Genomic DNA, 13,549 nt, shown 5'->3' with positions numbered 1-13,549 from the left:
ACATCTCTGGATGACAGCAACACAGAAAAAAGGATGCTTTCTTAGAAATGGTATGGTGTTAACAAATAATGTTATTGATATGAATTCTTTTGATTTGCTATAGAATTTGCTACATGGGCTCATGTCATGCCGAACCTGTGGTGTTAACTAATTGTCCAATGCAAAGCTTGTGCATAAAAACTCCTGGATTCTGAGGGATGCACCAGATTTGGGCGATTGATAGTAGTTTTGGGGATTTAGGAATTTTGTAGAAGACTTTCCTTTTCTGTTAGGGGTGTTGCACATTTCTTTCCGATTTTGATGCTCACCTGGGACTTAAGAACTATTTCTGATGTTTGACTAATCTGTATTAACTCTACATTGTGAGCCTTCATGGCATTATTCCTTTATCACTTGATTTTGACTTTTCTGTAACACAACTCTTCACATTTTTCTCCTGATCTAGAACTGAGTTATTGAGTGGTCCCAGTTACTTATTTTATTATTCTGCTAAACTGATGTTGGGAAGAGCGATTTTTTACACAAGATCAACCTGGAGAAGGACCACTTGAGCTGAACTTAAGGATGAACTAAATTGTGGGGTGTCATAAATATTGGAATATAGGGTTCTTCTTCTACACCTCAACCACAACCACGGCCATTACTCAGAACAACAAAGTAGTACAGATCATTTGAGCTAAGAATAAGAGCCTTGAGGATGAGAGCCCACCAACATAATATCCAGATACTGGGGTCGTGGAAAATATGACCAGTAGGCAGATAGAGCTCTTTGAAGAATCCCTCCTGATCACAGTATTTGGTAAGGAATAACTATTGCAGATGTTTATTGTCCAACAATCACACAAGTTGCTTCTCGAGGCTGCCCCTTGGTCAACAGCCATGCCCAATGTTTGCCAAACTGGTAAACTATAGAGATAGAGAATATGTTTTAAGGTTAGTGTGTAGCAAACATGATATTAGTTTGTTCCTATTGAGGTCAAAGTGGACCTCAAGTTCCAAATGAGTGGACCTCAAGTTCCAAATGGTTATGAGATATTTTGCTCTGGTATAATGTGAATGATATAGGAAAGAGGACATGTACACAACCTACACAATACCTGGTAGACATGACACTGATATACTACAGTGACAAATAACTACACCTCACACTACATTATGTGATGCAATCCATACATCACAGATGGATGGGGAGACAGGTGTATTTATGTGACCTCAATAATCCCTAGAAAATGAGATACAACCTCATGTCTTTGATGTTGTTTTATTGCAGGAGGTTCACATTCACCCCAGTACTTTTGCAAAAAATGGAGTCCCCAGAAGTACAGATGCAGGAGGTTGTTGAGCAAGGGGTAAGACTCCTTGGCAAACAACACATGGCAAAATGCTTTGGGAAGGGATGTAGGTCAGAGAAAACTCTAGCTTAGGTACTGTCATGTTCCCAAGGTCTCAACCATACACATGCCGGGAGGGAGCATACCCTTCAAACTGCAGCACATCCTAGACGTTTTGTTAGATTTTATGCTAAATTCTATACAACTAGGCTACAGGCTAGCATAACACAAATGGCCAAATGTCTAGATGAGACAGGACAATGATCACACCTGTATGGAAGTAATTGGCTTGCTGAACAACACTCATATTAACTTGCCTTACCAGCAAGTTTTATAAGGAATTTATAGAGCAGATAGTAACTCACCTGCTAGCAATGTAAAAAAATACCTTACAGTCAGGTGTACTTCCACCTTCTGTAAATGATGACGTCACCATGGCATTATAAAAGCCTGCCAGAGACATGTAGGAGTGCACATCAAACAGACCATTGTCTTTAATTATTGTCATCAACAGTTCTTTTGCAAAAATAGTCACAAATAGACTGATGCAACTGACGTCCCATGTCAACTTGGTTTTATACCTGGATGATCTACATTACATAATATAAGCAAGCGTATTGCTATATTACTTCACATTCACCAAACCATACTGGATGCAGAGACTTTTGTTAACCTAGAAGAAACATGTAATTCTCTGAAATAGCTGCACATTTATTGATGGGATATGGTTTGGGGAAATTCATCCTATATTTGACAGGTGTCTTACATCATACTCCAACAGCCTGAGTACGCATTAACAAGCAGCTGTCAGAACCACTTGAGGAGAAATTAGAAATTAGGCTGGGTTGCCTATTGTTTCTGTTGTTACTTGTACTGGCTTTGGAGCCCCTTGTCTGCTATCTGGGATGTATCTATGTGAGAGGCTGCCTCCATATATTGTCCCTGTGGGTAGATGATGTTTTGTTAGTCACTTAAAATCCTACTCAGAATATTGACACTATTATCCACAAAGTAATTAGGTATGGGGTATTTTCTGTACAGCAAATCATTTCAGGCAAATGGGAAATGTGTCCATTGACTGAGGACATTGAAGAGGTAGGATGCAAATTCATTGTAGAATGGAGGGCTGATGTGATGCAATATTTAGGATCCAGTTTCACAGATGCCCAAATGAGATTGTATCCCAGAACAAATCTGAGAATGATTGATCTTCTAAATATACATGTTGACCATTAGATTGGGTTATCCATCTCTGTGGTGAGAAGGATATCAATAATTAAAATGAAGATACTCCGCAAACTACTGTATTTATTTATAAATATGCCCATACTCCTGCCTCAGTCCTTTTTCTCCAAGCTTCGGTCATCACTGCTGTTAGACCTGACAACTTGTTGGCGTGTCTCCCCTGTCTTTTTACCTTCTGACATCCTGTTTTTATGGTTTACTGGACTCTGTTTTTTGCTGGTTTAGTGTCTCTGCGCACATTACCACTGCTGATCAGTGCTAAAGTACAAGTGCTCCCTATGTAAATTTTACTGTTGATTGGTTTATCCTTGATTGGCATATTTGATGTACTGTTAAGCCACTAGTAAAGTGCACTATAGGTGCCGAGGGCCTGTAAATCAAATGCTACTAGTGGGCCTGCAGCACTGGTTGTGCCACTCACTTTAGTAGCTCAGTAAACATGGCTCAGAATCGCCACTGCAGTGTCTGTGTGTGTAGTTCTAAACTGCCAATTCGACCTGGCAAGTGTACCTACTTGCCAGACCTAAACCTTCCCTTTTTATACATGTAAGGCACCTGTAGGCTAGGCTCTAGGTGACCCCATGGGCAGGGTGCAGTGTATTTAAAAGGTAGGACATGTACTGGTGTGTTTTTCATGTCCTAACAGTGAAATACTGTCAAATTAGTTTTTCGCTGTTGCAAGGCCTATCTCTCTCACAGGTTAACATGGGGGCTGCCTTTAAATAACTTTAAAGGGTAGATTTCCTTTGAGGGCAGATAGATATATAGAGTTTGGGGTATCTGAACTCACAATTTGAAAATATATATTTTAGTGAAGTTGGATTTTAGATTATGAGTTTGAAAATGCCATTTTTAGAAAGTAGGCATTTTCTTGCTTAATTCATCCTGTGACTCTGCCTCCAGGGAGGAGTGGTCACTTGCACCTGAAAGGACTGTGCCTGCCCTCACACAATACAGTCTCCGACCCCCTGGTGTGTCTGCGGCCTGGCCTGGACAAGAAAGGATCTTGCAAACACTTGAGGCTGTGCTTTCAAGTTTGCCAACTTCAAAGGCAGAAAGCGGTATAAGTATTGGACCCAAATCCCCAGACTTTTAGAATCCTTCTGGAATCAAGTGGAACCTCTACCCAGAAGAGCTGAAAAGCTGGAGGAGGAGTACACTCTCTTTGCTGTGTTGCTTTGATGAACTGGTCTGCAGTTGATGCTTCTGCCTGAAAAAAAGTGCAAAGGTTGAACTTTGCTGTGCGCCCTGCTTGAGAAAGTTCTCCAAGGGCTTAGAGTAGAGTTTGTCTCCTGTTGCAAGTCTCAGGTACATCAAAGACTTCAGTTTCCATGACCTGCAGCACTGAGAACTGTTTGTTTTGTGCTGTTTAAGAGGAGAAATCACTGCAACGCCGCCAATGATGCCGCTGGCCTTCACTGTGACCTGCAGATGCTGCACGGAACCGCACTGTCCCGGTCTGCTGGTCTAACCGACGCCGTCATCAGACGGCTTCCTCGAGCCGCTGCTGGCACCGTGACCTATGGGCCCCACACTCCAGCATCGCCTGCTCACAGTGCAGCCTGGGCATCCCCGACACTGCCGCTCTTGATGACACCAGTACCGCTGCCTGCATCGTGGCCTGTGGACATTACTCGTGAGGTACACAAAGCACCATCCTGTCTCGCACCACAGCCCCGGTCCACCGAAGCCAGCACCATTGACTCCAGTGTCGTCACCTGGCATCCCTGCCTGCACAGTGGCCTGTGGACACCACTTGTGACGGTCATGAAGCAACGCCCCGTCCCGCACCACTGGCTTGGGCCTTCCGACGACAGCGCTTCAGCAACGATGACGCCGCTGCCTGCCCCATAACCTGGTAACCCCACACATTGCACCGCCCGAGTCACACCACAGTCCTGGTCTCACAGACGCCGCTGGATACCATCACTGAGCCGCTGCCTGCACCATGACCTGTGGGCACCGCACCTCGCATCGCCCAACTTTGCACCGCGGCCCAATGTCATACAAGCCAGCGCTCCTGACTTTACCAGCCTAAGTTCCATCTGCACCGCTTGTGGCTTCAAGGGCCCAATAGCTCCTGCACCGACTCCGGAACCGACACCACGATGCCAGCGACGCCACTCTCTGGAGCTCAATGCGAGGATCATGATTCCCTGCAATTTCAAAGCTACTGTTTGCACGGTTTTCAGACACAGTAGCTGTCCCGGGACGCCACAGCCAGCCTGAACTGTTGGTTTTGTAGATCATGATGCTGTTATAGCCTCAGGTGGAGTTATCAACTTCAAGGAACTGTACTTTTGAGTAAATATTGCAGAATTCATATATTTATTACTGTATGGCGGATTTGTATCGTATTTGGTCTTATTTTATATTAATAAATATTGCCTATTTTTCTAAAACTGTTGTGGTGTCCTTTTGTAGTGTTTCCATTTATTACTGTGTGTTATGTGGAAATGCTTTACATATTGCTTCTGAGATAAGCCTGACTCCTCGTGCCAAGCTAACAAGGGGCTGAGCAGGGGTTATTTGAGTGGATATCTCCCTTACCCTGACTAGAGTGAGGGGCCCTACTTGCACAGGGTGCAAACCGACTGCTAACTAGAGACCCAATTTCTAACAACTGCTGAAACTGATTTAGGTGGGAGGGACAGCAAGGGTCCAAGGGGCGATATTAACCTTATTGATGTAAAGTGGATAGATGTTTATGCGTCACCTATACTTATACTACTTCATGGCTCAGGAACATTATGCACACCAATGGTTTCATCCACCTCCATTGTGCAAATATCTGTAGATAGAGCAAAGGTTGGTTGAAGAAGTAGTCCTAAAATTGGTGTTAAGCACTAAGCTTAAATGCAAAAGATATGAACTCACAGAGTCAGATTCGTATATGAGGCTTGGCCTGATATTATATTGAGTGATGGGCTCAAATCATCATACTCCCTTCTAGTCCCAATGATGGACAATTCCAGAATACTACCATCGCTAGATCCTGGACCTGAGCATATATTGACTAAGCTAGGGATGCTATTGCTTTGCAATTTGGTGTTCAATGCAAAATGTATTCTATTACAAATATTCCAGGAAAGAGCAAGCAATTCTTCATTGCAGTATTACTATATTATAGACAAGACCATGCTGTCAGAATGGCATAGCGGTCTTTCCCAACACCCCTCCCCACCAGAATGTGACTGTATTCATTAAAATAATTGCTATGGAGGATACCAAGCACATTATACTCTGAAGCAAATAAAATCCACCCTTTTCTGGCCAGACAACATTGATCACCAGACATAGGTCCAACATGTATAGGTAAGGTGTAAAACTACTGCTGTACTCAGGGAAAGCTAATCACATTTACTAATAGACAGAAGCTAGTTCATTTCAACTTCATACACAAACAATACATAATTGTCCAAACCCTGGCTAAATTCAACAAGAGTCTCAACAATGGCTGCATGAGATGTAAGCATGGGGCTGGATATTGGTGTCAACAAAATGGAGAGAAGTGTTGGCTCCTCTGTTCATCAAGATAAACATTTCACTGACCATACCCTAACCATAGCTTTAGTGGGATAAATGGCAGATATCCCAATGTCTTACAGAAGATTTGTTGCTATTTCATAGCATTCGGCAAAACGGGGGGTGATCATGACATGGATGAGTAAACGGTCTTCTATGCGTAGGGACTTAATGCACAACCAAGTTTATTGTAACTTGATGGTCATTCCTTACACCTCCACAGTGCATTCAGCCACGAAACCAAGGGAGATTTGTGATCCTTTCTGCTCCCAATAGTAGTTAACCACATGGGAGGAGCATAGAAGCAAGGGGCAGAGAAACATCTGAACATTACACAAGTGGAAGCAGTTGTAACCTGAGTCCTTATTGGAGAACTGGGGGAGATTGCTCTTTCTGATGTGATTACAGCTTGTCAACTGGACAGCACAGGCACATACAGGATACAGGGGAATAAATGAGATGTAAATGGAGAGGCAGTAAATTGACGTATGGTGATAGTACATAGTGCCTAATGTAAAAAGGAAATATTCCTGCTTGATGGAAAGAAATTTACACAAATCTGTTTTTGTCTGATCTGGAAAAGTCAAAGTGTTAAAAAAGATGGTACATTGGAAGATTTTCAGAGCTCAGCTCACTTCCTCTTCATCTGGCATTAACACACTGAGCTTGAGAATGGCTGACAGCCACGACCATCATTATTGTAAACACGGATACAGCTTGCAAGAGTTTTTTTTGTAGTCACCATTGGCGCAGGCATAAAGAGAACAAAGTTTAAAGCACTGATAGCCTAATAGACATCAAAGTCTTACAGTCTATCGATGTTATTCTTTGGAGAATTCCTATAGCTTTTGAGCGAGAGCGCTGCCCATTCCATTCACAATAACAGCATAAAATGATCAGATGCAATACTAATCACAACTTTAGTGTAAATTCTGTTTTGTAACAGTCACATTTTCCTGCTAAAAGCAGACACTATTTATCCAGGAGGAACAAACATAGATTTTGGTGGTATTTCTGCATCCATTGGTAGAAACCCATAATGGAGTATTAACCACTCAACTGCAGGGACTTTTCCCCCCATAGCCCCCCACCCCACCCCCTGCACTGCTAAGCCCTTTCTTGGCCATTTGGATTAGGTTCACACTAAGGCCTCCAATACGTCTTGTCCACATAAAATAATCACGCCAAATTTGCATCCTTTTTGGCCAACCTCTTGGGGATTGTAAAGGTACCCAGGATTTGTGGGTTCTCCTAAAGAGGACCAAGATAATAGCCAAAGTATAGCTAATTTTCAGGGTTTCTTTGAGAAAAATTGGAAAAAACATCTCCCGAAAAAAGTTTTCTTCCCTAAAAATGGCAGCAATGAATGGCTTTCATTGCTAAAGACACCATCTTACCAGCTTTCAGGAGCATGCAGAGTTGAATTGAAAAAAGATAGTTTTTTACCCCAGTTTTGGCATTTTTCAATGAGGTAGCCCATTTTCTATATTTATTTGTGCTTTTGACCTACTTCCAGCTTGTGGTGGAAACCTGTGTAAAACCCATGGGTGATCCCAGAAAGCTATAGATTTCTAAACAGAATTCTTACTTCAGCAAGGGGTCACATGTGTACATCCTGTAATGTTTTCCCAAATAATTTTTTTTTTTTTAAATGAGTAGGAAACAAACTGCCATTTGTGGCAACATTTTAATCTGCAACTTTTTGTCACGATGGCCGATTTACAAAAACATTATACCCCTACGTCTTCTAGACCCTTCTGTTTGTGGGCCTATAAAGGGTTTGTAGGGCCAACAAGAACCAAAGGTACCCAGTGCCAACTTAGCTGCACCGCACAATGTTTTCTTTATTGTGTACCGAGTAGACATCAATTCATATGGTGAAAAATGTAGAGTGAAAAATGGGTATCATAGAAAATCTATATAGTTCTGAAAGGAGCACAGGACATGAAGTTTAGGAGCAGTGATTATTTGTACATCTCTAAATTTTTGGGTACCAATACTACCATGTGATTCAGAGGAGATTTTTCTAAATGTTTTCTGTGTTACACACTTGCTTACATTTACAAGGCATAATACAGCAAAATCGACTTGGTAATAACAAATGTTCTACTTTTTTATGTTCCCACATGACCTCCTATAAAAATGATACCTCTCTTGTATGAGTAGGCCTAGTACCACGGGCCAAAATGCAACATTGACGCATCACAATTTTCTTCAAAAACTGACCGTTTTTCCAAAGTGGGTAGCTATGGATTTTAGTCCCTAACTCAAGCAGCACCTAGGGAAACCTAGCAAACCTGTACGTGTCTCTTGGTCACCCACACAATTTTAGTGGGAGATGTGTGGGAACCAAGGGTGGTCGGAAACATGTGGCTCTCTGCAGATTCCAGAACTTTCAGTCACGGAAATGTGAGGAAAATGTGTGTTTCCTACCAAAGGTGGACGTTTACAAGGGCTTCTGGTTAAAATGACATAGTGAGAGCCATGCAAGTCATGAACCTCTGGACTCCATTGGTTGTGAGGAGCCATGGTCATGGCAGCTCCAGTCAATGCTTTTCTACGTTTGGCACACAGCTCAGTCAATATGATGGAGCCGTCCATCAATTCTTTTTTCATTTTCAAAAACAAAACCCCAAAGGTGTATTTTCTTTTTGAAAATGAAAAAGATGCCCTTCTCACCATGGTAGTTACCTCCCATAGAGGGAGAGGCTTTAGACAGTTCACAGTCTTACCACTAGAGATTTCTGGGTTACTACATGCAGTGAAAACTAGTCTGTATGTCACCCATCTAAATTACACAATATAAGAAGGCTTATTGCTATACTACTTCACATCTACCAAACCCTACTGGCTGCACAGACTTTTCATAGTGTAAAACAAACATCTAGGCCCTCATTACAACTCTGGCGGTCGGTGATAAAGCAGCGGTAATACCGCCAACAGGCCGGCGGTAACAAAAATGGAATCATGACCACGGCAGAAAACGCTCAGACAGACAGCCACTTTAACACACTGACCGCCAGGGATGAATCAACAAGCACCACGGCGGTAACCGCCAACAGCCAGACAGAAGACAATGTACCGCCCACTCCATTATGACAGGCCTATCCGCACCTTTTCCGGGGCAGTACCAACGACATCAAAAGTCTGGCGCAAACAAATCTCAGAAGTCAAAGGACTCACCTGTGGAGACTCATGGAACAACCATGACGCTATGGAGCCCGAGTTGCAAATTTTCTCCATGCTCGTCTACCTTCTGCTACATTATGAACACCAACGCAGGCGAAGACGACCACGGTGAGTACTTCTGCCTAGCACACAAGGGAGGGGGGAGGAAAAAGAGAGTGACACACACACGCAACACACACACACCCACCCCCAACACCATACACACAACCAGAAGCAGCAACATAACATATCTACCCCATACACCTCAGGAATAATGAAAGGACAAAATGACTTGAAGGAAGTTAGTGCAATACGATAAAATACTATGAATAAGTGCCTCAAAATCCAAATGTATATACATATTTACAAATGTAGGGACACTGCCCAGTCCTCAATGTCCATGGGCCACAGGGCTACAACACCTAGGCCAAGACCCCACCTCATTCCTGCAACAACACGGAGAGAAGACTGTAGGGGCATCAGGTCAAAAATACACAGGCACCTTAGGGGGTCAGGGAATGGGGGGGAACCTCAGCTGGAAGATGGTACAACACCACTTGTCCTGGAGGGGGCAACATGCCCTGTGTGCTGTCCTGGGGAGAGCAAGGCCACAGTCTCTCAAGTGGGTGCTGTGCCCATTGCTTGGTCTTGGGAAGTGCAAGGCCACAGTCTCTCAAGTGGGTATTGTACCCACTGCTTGGTCCTGGGGAGTGAAGTCCATGGTCTCTCAATGGGGGGTGTGCCCACTCCTTTGTCCTGGGGAGTGCAAGGCCACAGTCTCTCAATTGGGTGGTTTGCCCACTGCTTGGTCCTGGGAGTGCAAGGCCACAGTCTCTCTAGTGGATGGATTCTTCCACTGGTTCTGGAGGGGGCGCTGTGCCCAGTGAGCTTCATCCTGTGGAAGACGGGGTGAGTGGATGGCTTCTTCCACTGGTTCTGGAGGGGGCATTGTGCCCAGTGAGCTTCATCCTGTTGTGGACGGGGTGAGTGGATGGTTTCTTCCACTGGTTCTGGAGGGGGCATTGTGCCCAGTGAGCTTCATCCTGTGGAGGACGGGATGAGTGGATGGCTGCTCCACTGGTTCTGGAGGGGGCATTGTGCACCGTGATGCAGATCTTGGGGAGTGCAAGGTCAGAGTCTCTCACCTGGGTGTCAGACCCACAGGATATGCAGGGGCCAGGACGCACAACAGCCCATGGAGGCAAGACTACACACTGTCCACCGGCAGTAACGGCTGCTCAGTGGTGGCAGTGGTGCTGGTGGCGGTGCTGTCAGTGGTGGGGGGAGGCTCCAGCCCTTCCCCTGCAGCCTCGGATGGCTGTCCACTGGGGCTGCTGCTGTTGGCAGTGGTGCTGGTGCAGTGCTGGCCGTAGTGGGGGAGGTTCAAACCCTTCCCCTACAGCCTTGGATGGCTGCCCACTGGGGCTGCTGCTGCTGGCAGTGGTGCTGGTGGCAGTGCTGGTGGCAGTGCTGGTGGTGGTGCTGCCAGTGGTGGGGGGAGGCTCCAGCCCTTCCCCTGCAGCCTCGGACGGCTGAACTACCATGGTTGGTGGTGAGGGCTCCGAATGAGTCCCAGCACCAGGCCTCCTGTCCTTCCTGCCTGCTGGTGCAGGCTCCTTGCCCTTCCTGTTAGCAGCTGGGGGTGCATCCTTGCCCTTTCCTACAGCAGCTGGGGGTGCCTCCTTGCCCTTCCTTGAAGCAGTTGCGGGTGCCTCCTTGCCCTTCCTTGACGCACCTGGTGGTGCCTCCTTAGCCTTTCTTGCAGCACCTGGTGCAGGCACCCTTTTGTGTGGCTGCCTGGTGTCCAGTATCCTCTCCCACCTGGAGTAGCTGTCAACACTACTGTGGCCGTGGGCTCCGTGGCTGAAGTGCTCACCTGGGTTCTGAACACTCTAGCCCGATGTGAAGGATAGGGGGGAGTGGTAGGGAAGAGGTCAACGGTGGAGAGGAAAAGCTTCTTAGGCACATTGTAGCAGGAAGAGGCTGAAGGTTTGGAATGAAGGAAGAGGAAGTGGTTGAAGGAGCTGTCTGCTGATTTTGGGTGCAGGCGCATGGACTGGATGCTGTTGTGAGGTGGATGGCTGTTGGTTGTCTGAGTGCTTGCGTTTGTGTACTTTGGGAGGAGGGTGCACAGACACAGGGGGAGAGGACACAGGGGAAATGTACTTGGATGTATGGATGGTGACTGCCAGTGAGGGGCGTGTAGTGATAGGTGTGATGGTGATGTGGGAGTGGATGAGGATGTAGTGCATGCAGGTGTGAGTGTAGATACAACTGGGAGGGAGGTGGATGAGGAGGAGGAGGGGGACACAGTGGAGGCAGTGGATGTTGGTATGTCTGCATCTGGATGGTGTTTGTGTGAGTGCCTGTGGGATGATGTGTGGTGCTTGTGTTTGCCTGAACCACTCCTGTGAGTTGTCTTGTGTGCATGCTGGTCTGACTGTGTGATTGGGATAGGTTTGGGTTGAGGGGAATGGGATTGGGTAGAGGAAGTTGGAGGGGGAGGCTAGAAACAGGGAATATGGCTGCCATCGGAGAGGAGGCTAGAGCCTGGATTGATCTCTGTTGGGCCGCCATGCCAGTGTGAATGCTCTCCAGGAATGCACTTGTCTGTTGAATTTGGGCTGCCAGCCTCTGGATGGCATTCACAATGGTTGACTGCCTAACAGGGATGGATCACAGGAGGTCAATAGCCTCATCACTCAGGGCAGCAGGGCTAACTGGGGTAGGGCCTGAGGTGCCTGGGGCGAAGGAGATGCCCACCCTCCTGGGTGCGCAGGCATGGGAAATACGCTGAGGGGCTGCTGGGAGGGCATTGCTGGCACAGGGGTGGCGGCAGTACCTGTAGTGGGGTGGGCACAGAGGTGTCTGCCACCAACAGGGAGCTTCCATCAGAAGAGGTATCACTGCCTGAACTGTCCACTCCAGTCCCCGCCATGGTGCTCCCCTCGCCCTCCGTCCCACGGGTGCCCTCACTGTCAGTGGATTTGGTCTTCTGGGCCCTGTGGGATGCAGTTCCCTCTGTCGCCGGTGCCTCTGCTACTCTGCCAGATGATGCTAATGTACATAAGGACAGGGTGACAAAACAAAAAGGGGGGGTAGGAGACAAAGGGTACACTTGGTCAATGGCGCAAACAACACCACAGTTGGCATACATGACAGACACACACAGGGAACAGTCCTATGCACTAGGCAATGCACTACAGTCAAAATGCTAGTCACCAGCCCATGGGCATGGACACCTAACACCAATTGCAGCATACCTGAGATCACTGCACAGTAGTGGATGCCTACTAGCATGGTTGGAGGAAGTTTACATCAGACCCTGCCCAACATGGTACCTACCCTGCAATGTCCGGCATGGCCTAGGGGCACCCGCAGGCCCCCCATTCCCCACCCAGATACCACCCCACCACGCGCAAGTAGTATATTGGGGAACTGTACTCACCCCCTTGTGGCTGCTGTGATGCTCCCAAGCGCCCATCCAGCTCCAAATAGGCCACCGGCAGTATGCGGGCTATCAGGGGATCAGGGTTCGACAGGCACCCCTTCCTCGTTGGGAGGCCATCCCCAGCTGGGCCTCTGCTATCTTCCGTGCCCAGCATCTCAGGTCCTCCCACTGTTTCCGACAGTGGGTGCTCCGCCTGCAGTAGACCCCCAGGGTCTGCACGTCCTTTGCGATGGCACGCCATATACCCTTTTTCTGATGGGTGCTGACCTGCAGGGAAATGGACACAGGGAAAGATATTATTCTGACCGTCCTGCCTGTTACACTCCTGGCCCACCATAGCCCTTCACATCCCTAGATGCACAGACATGGCCACACATACATGCAGAACGCTGCCCAGGGCCCTTCCACCTACCCCCCTGCATGAGGCCTTCACATACAGCACTACATGCATTCATGTGACATGCATAGTGCTCACAGTGTACACAACTGTTGGTCTGGAGGCCCATACAGCATTCGGTACTGGGGTAGGACCCCATCCACCAGTCTCTCCAACTCCGCCGCTGTGAAGGCAGGGGCCCTTTCCCCAGAGACACCAGCCATGGTCGATTCCAGACACAGGTCACAGCAGCACATGCAGTGTAGGTCCTCTCATGTTGAAGGTCATGTAGCCAGTGAACAGACAGAAAATGGTGGTCACGTCCGCAGCCGTGCTTACCGTCACCGCAGGCGTACATCACCTTTCGTCACTATAACCCATAAGGCCTAATGATAACCAATGAGGAGTTGCACAGTGGTTCTCGACCGCCTCCCGCAACGGCGCACAGTGTCA

The sequence above is a fragment of the Pleurodeles waltl genome, chromosome 1_1, assembly GCF_031143425.1.
Source record: "Pleurodeles waltl isolate 20211129_DDA chromosome 1_1, aPleWal1.hap1.20221129, whole genome shotgun sequence".
Classification (NCBI taxonomy): Eukaryota; Metazoa; Chordata; class Amphibia; order Caudata; family Salamandridae; genus Pleurodeles; species Pleurodeles waltl.
Note: the sequence above shows the minus strand (reverse complement) of the source record.